The sequence below is a fragment of the Dipodomys merriami genome, unplaced genomic scaffold (assembly GCF_024711535.1).
Source record: "Dipodomys merriami isolate MVZ:Mamm:240054 unplaced genomic scaffold, mDipMer1.0.p SCAF_1305, whole genome shotgun sequence".
In the NCBI taxonomy this organism is placed as follows: domain Eukaryota; kingdom Metazoa; phylum Chordata; class Mammalia; order Rodentia; family Heteromyidae; genus Dipodomys; species Dipodomys merriami.
Window position 1 is genome coordinate 132,501 of NW_027202611.1, and position 6,600 is coordinate 139,100.

A 6,600-nucleotide genomic window follows, 5' to 3' on the forward strand; every position below is an offset into this window, starting at 1 on the left:
CCAGCACAGGCTCCAGGCTCCGCCACTCGACACACCGCGCGCGAGGCAGGGGCGGGGACGGATCGGGAACGTCCTCCACTCACCACACCAGACGACGGCCCGGGAGAGGCCCCGCGGGACCCTCCCCCAGCTCGGAGGGGGGAGGCGCGGGCACGCAGTTACCAACGCGGGCAGCCACTAACGCTCAAAAGCGGGACAGGGAGCGGCAGGGCCGCGGGAGCCCATCGGGGGCGGGCCCCCGCCAACCCGGCAGCGAACGCCGCCTCCCGAACGAGGATCGCTAGAGAACCTCTCCTCACTCTGAGGGTGGCCCGCACCCAACCCCGACGGGAACCCCGCCGGGACCAGCACACATCAAAGGCGTCCATCCTTCCCACCACGGGTGGCAGGGAGGGGTGGGGCGGGGGGGGTCTGCGGCAGCAGCAACACCAACCCTGGTCGGTCGGCCTTGCCGTGCGGGGCCAGAGCAAGGTCGCGCACACGGGCGGGAAAGCCCGCACAGGCCCGGCTCGCCTCCCACTGCAACATCTCAGGTCCCCCGGTGCAACAAGAGCCAGGTGACACGGCAGGGAAGACAAGCCAGGACCAGGGCCGGCAGCTCATGCGGGGAAGCCACCTGCCCGGCGCAAGAAGGGAAGAGCGCTCCTCCTCTGGGGAACCGCCTCGACCCCCCCCCCAGCAGAGACGTCAATCTCTGCGATAACTTTTTTCTCACTCGCACAAGCCCCACAAACCCAAGGACGGCCGGGACACACCACGGGCAGCAGGCTGGCACAAGGCAACGGACAACGCCGGGATCGGGAACGACACCACCACTCAGCCTCAGGCACCTGAGAGAACCGACCGGGAGCGTTCTGGGAGCACCGCAAGAGGGCAGAGCGCGAGGCGCGGCTTTTCACACCACACAGCACGGGCAAGCACGGAGCACCGACCCTCCCTCTCCGCGGAGAGAGCCGACCCCCGTGCCGATAACGAGTCACGGGAAGAGAGGAGCAAGATCAGGGGCGCCCCCCCTCCTCCAGCGTGTACAAGTCCCCGACCTCACGGCGAGGGCAGGGAGAGCGCAGCCGGACCCGGTTGCCGCACCCCTGCCTCCCCGCACACCACCGGCGCCGGCACGGTGGGACGGTGAGGGCAGGGGCCCACGGGCAGAACGAGAAGAGCGGTCCCATTCGCCATGAATGTCCGTCCCTCGCCTGGCGCAGCTTAGGCCCGGGCCCGAAGGAGATCGCAACGTCACCACATCAATCACACCGAGGGGGCGGAGAAGACAGCCACACGGCACTCGGGAGGCGGTGGGGCCCAGGAAGCTCGGCTCCCGAGAGGGCCAACAGCCTGGGATAAAAGCGTAGCCAGGACAGACAACCTTTCGTGAGTAACGAGCGAGGTAAAAGGGAAAAAAAAAAAAAAAAAAAAACTTAAAAAAATAAAAAAATAAAAAAAATACCACGGGCTTCAGCGTCCCTGGCGCTCGGGATTACCAGGACACCTCCGCCGGGCACAGAGCCGAAAGAAGCTAGAGAGGAAAAAAAGAAAAAGAAAAAGAAAAAGAACCACGGACAGCGCTCGGGAGTAGCGCAGGTCAGCGGCCGACCAGGCCCGCCATCGGGAAGCGGCAGGTCGGGGGAGTTGGAGCTAGGGGCGATAGGGAAAAAAAAAAAAAAAAAAAAAGCCACGGAGGTCGGACGAGCACGACGGCAGGACGGGGATGCCGCACACGCACAGGCAAGGCAAGGCAGGACTCGCCCCCCGCCTTTTCCTCCTCAAGCCGGCCACGGCGAGGGAAGCACACCGCGCGGGCCTACCTATGCACCCCAGGCAACCAACCACTCTCCTCCTCGGCGTGCCGAGGCAAGGGCCAGAATCCGGCACCGGGAGCGGGGGAGAGATCAAGGACGACGGGACTCACTCAGCCACCAACCAACAACCACCAACCACCACCACCACCACCACCACCACACCCACGAGCCACCACAGGGGCAAGGCCTGCTCAGGGCAGCGGGAGCCCGGGGTGCGGGGGGAAGGGCAGGGGGACCCGGACCGGGAAGAGACGGGAAAGGCCCGGCACACAGCATCCGAGAGAGCCCCAAAAGACCCGCTGACAGCCACCGGGACACAGCATGCCAGCACCCTCCTGCAGGTACAAAATCCTCACGTCACCACGCCAAAACCAGCTGGTCACGCAGGGGCGACAACTCGCTGGCGACAGGGACCTCTCGGAAACCACATCGGGGACACCTGTCCCCAACACGTCCCCAACAGAGCCAGACACGGAACTCTCAGGGACAGCTGGTCGACCACATAAGGCGAAGACAGACGAAGAGAGAGGGCGGGAGCGGGGTCAGGGGACGCACCCGCCCCACTACCCCGGGTGCGCACGGGCTCACGGCACGAGCGGCACGGGGAGCCTTCCCCCGGCAGACGCGAGGCACCCACTCCGAGAGGCACCCAGCCACCACACCCACACCGCGCGGGGTCGGTGGTGAGCGCCCTGCCGCCAGCACGCACACACGCGGGACTCCCGGGCTCGGGTCCCCGACTCCCGAGGTGCTCCCTCCGCCTCGACTTTTCCCCTACGCAGGGCCCACCGGGCAAGTCCCCGCCATCGCGCACACCGCAGACGGTAGGTAGGTAGGTCCCGGCCCCGAGGCTCGCCTCGGCCGTGCCCACGGCTCCTCGCGCCGGAGAAGTCTGTCCTCCGGCCTCCGGGGCCGTGGAGAAGGCCGTGGAGGAAGGCCACACGGGGCCGGCGACCCAGGCCCTCGCGCCCGGCACGCGCCAAGCGCTCACTCGGAGGTGACTCCGACGACCATCCTATGTCGGGGAGGGGCGGGGTGTAGGTCCCGGCCCCGAGGCTCGCCTCGGCCGTGCCCACGGCTCCTCCCGCCGCAGAGGTCTGGCCTCTGGCCTCCGGGGCCATGGAGGGAGACCACACGGGGCCGGCGACCCAGGCCCTCGCGCCCGGCACGCGCCAAGCGCTCACTCGGAGGTGACTCCGACGACCATCCTATGTCGGGGAGGGGGGGGGTGTAGGTCCCGGCCCCGAGGCTCGCCTCGGCCGTGCCCACGGCTCCTCCCGCCGCAGAGGTCTGTCCTCCGGCCTCCGGGGCCGTGGAGGGAGACCACACGGGGCCGGCGACCCAGGCCCTCGCGCCCGGCACGCGCCAAGCGCTCACTCGGAGGTGACTCCGGGGAGGGGGGGTGGTCCGAGTCCGGGCCGGGACCGGCCCCACCACCTAGCGGCTCACCCGGGGACCCTTTCCCCCGACTCCCGAGACGTCCCTCGTACTCTCCTTCTTTCGCCCTCAAAGACCAGAGTCCAGGGAGGGGAGGAGGACAAGGCGTCGGGCCCAGACAGAACTACGGGAGGGGAGGAGGACAAGGCGTCGGGCCCAGACAGAACTACTGGTCGACCCGACCAAGCCGCCACCCCCGGCACAGACCGGGCACGGAAGAGAGAGCGGCGACTCACGGCCCCACCCCGCGCTCGCCTGCGGGCGCAAAGTCCGACAGAACAGCCGCCCCGGCGCCACAGCGACACCACGGCGACAGTCGCGCCCGGCACCCGGTAGAGGCCGGGCCTCCGCCCGGCTCGCTGCCGCCAGACCTCCTCCTTCACTCGCTCGCTCGGCTGAGAACGAGGGGACTGTCATATCAAGGCGGACGCCAGGGGGAGCACGACAACCGCCTTCCAACGACCGACTCCACCGAGCCGCCGTACCCCGGATCGGCGCGCGCCGGCCGGCTCTGAGCTCCGGAGACACAGAACACGGAAACGAATCGCCTCACTCCCCACCGCCACGCACCGAGAGGCACAACCTAGGTCAGGACCTGCAGCCGGGTCCTCTCTGCGACCTCACGAACGACACCAGAGCCACCAGAGACCTAGACCGAGATCGAGCCGCCGCCGCCGCCGCCGCCGCCAGCGACCAAAGTGAAACCAGGAACCAGGACGGGAGTCGCCCGAACGGAGCGGCCCGAACCCGAGAACCGGGAAGCCGGGATCGGTCCCAAGCAGGAAGGGGCGGCAAAGACGGCAGGCCTGCACCACGAGAGAAAACGAACCGGCCACCCGCACGACCTCCGCCGCCCGTGGCAAGACCCCCACCCCCACCCAACATGGCCAGAAAAGGGCAAGTGAGCGCTCGTCCCACCGTCTGCCCGCCCGTCTTTTTTTTTTTTTTTTGGGGGGGGGTGTTTGTACGTTTTGTTTTCTTTTTCCCCCAGATGGAAACCAGAAAGAAACAACAACAACAACAACAACAACAACAACAACAACAACAACAACAACAACAACAAAAAACTCCCAAAGATGGGTCGGCTCCAGCAAGAGACGAGCCCTCGGGAGGCACCCCGCTCACTTGTGAAAGTCCGCCGCCCGCCCGCCCCACAACACGCTCCCTCCCCCCGCCCCCACCCGCCCCCCCCCTCACAGGCAGGGAAAGGGCAGGGGGAAGGCCAGAGAGAGGTTTCTTCTAACACAGAGAGGGTAGGTACACGTCACGCACACAGGTCTGGAAACCCACGGTGACAGCGCCATGGGAAGCGTGAGTCCACTCACCCATCACTAAATGACAGGAAAGCCAAACGAGAGCCGCTGGCTGGGCAGAAAAGGCCTTTGACAAAATTCAACATTCATTCATGCTAAAAGCTCTGGAGAAAATAGGAATAGAAGGAACATTTCTAAAAACAATAAAAGCCATTTATGACAGACCAATAGCCAATATTATACTTAATGGGGAAAAGCTACAACCAATTCTCCTAAAATCAGGAACAAGGCAAGGATGCCCACTGTCTCCACTCCTCTTCAATATAGTCCTAGAACCCTTAGCCAGGGCAATAAGGCAAGAAAAAGACATTAAAGGGATCCGCATAGGGAAAGAAAAAGTTAAACTATCCCTTTTTGCAGACGACATGATACTATACCTCCCTCCACGATCCCTAAAAGTCCATCCCGAATCTCTTAGAAATCATAACTCTCTTCGTCAAAATAGCAGGATACAAAATAAACCCACAAAAATCAGTTGCCTTCCTATACACTGATAATGTACAGGAAGAGAGGGAAATAAAGGGAGCAACCCCATTCACAATAACCTCCCGAAAAATAAAATATTTAGGAATTAACCTAACCAAAGATGTAAAAGAACTATTTAATGAGAACTATAAAAAGTTAAAGAAAGAAATTGCAGAAGACACTAGGAAATGGAAAGACCTCCCATGCTCCTGGATAGGCCGACTTAATATAGTAAAGATGGTAATACTTCCAAAACTAATATACAAATTCAACGCAATTCCTATTAAAATCCCAATGACGTACATCACTGAAATACAGAAAACAGTCCAAAAATTCATATGGAACAACAAAAGACCTAGAATAGCCAAAACAATTCTAGGGGATAAAGACAATATGGGAGGGCTATCCATGCCGAACTTCAAACTCTACTACAGAGCTATAATAACAAAGACAGCATGGTACTGGCACAAAAACAGACCCGAAGACCAATGGAACAGAATAGAAGATCCAGAAATAAATCCACAGGCCTACAGCCAGCTGATATTCGACAAAGGAGCCAAAGACATACAATGGAAGAAACACAGCCTCTTCAACCGCTGGTACTGGGAAAACTGGGCAGCCACATGCAGAAAACTAAAAGTGGACCCCAGCCTATCACCATGCACCAACATCAACTCAAAATGGATTAAAGACCTTAACATTAAACCTGAATCTCTGAAACTACTGCAGGACAGAGTAGGAGAGACACTTGAACTAATAGGCACAGGAAGGAACTTCCTGAACAGAGTCCCAGGGTCACAACAAATTGGAGAGAGACTCGACAAATGGGACTACCTTAAAATAAAAAAAAATTTTTTAAAAAAAAAAAAACAGCTAGCCTTTTCTAATAGGCTCTGCCACTCTCTCTGGAGCAGGATTCGGGGCATGAGGCGATGAATCTGAACCCGACACACAGGTGTTGGAGGGTAGAGGCATCTTCACTCACATGCCTGTGGTGGAGGACCTGGACCCGAGTGTGGCGGTGCACAGTGGGTGTGGGTGTGTGTGTCTGTGACTCTGTGTGTGTGTGTCTGTGACTCTGTGTGTGTGTGTGTGTGTGTGTGTGTGTGTGTGTGTGTGTGTGTGTGTGTGCGCGGGGCTGGGGGGAGGGCAGGTAGGGAACCCTAGGAGGAAAGACAGGGAGAGACAGACGAGGGGCCCCGGCCCAAACAGAGTGGGGGGGTCAGAGGGGCGATCCTATCTCCCGGGGGGGGGGTGAAGCATGGTTAGAACCCACAGGCCCGGCGGGCGTACTTCTCTTTGGAGTTCGCACTGGGAACATATGCGGGCAGAAGCGCCCCAGCACACACATCGCATCGCAGACGGGTAGAGAGGCAGAGCCAGGGGGTCAGGCATGGTAAACACTCTATTCCGTCAACACACACACACACACACACACACACACACACACACACACACACACACACACACACACACACACACACACACACACACACACACACACACACACACCCCTTAGGGTGTGTGTACAATATCCACAAGGTAAAAGTTTATTCATCCATTCCCCAAAGAAGAAGAAGAAGATT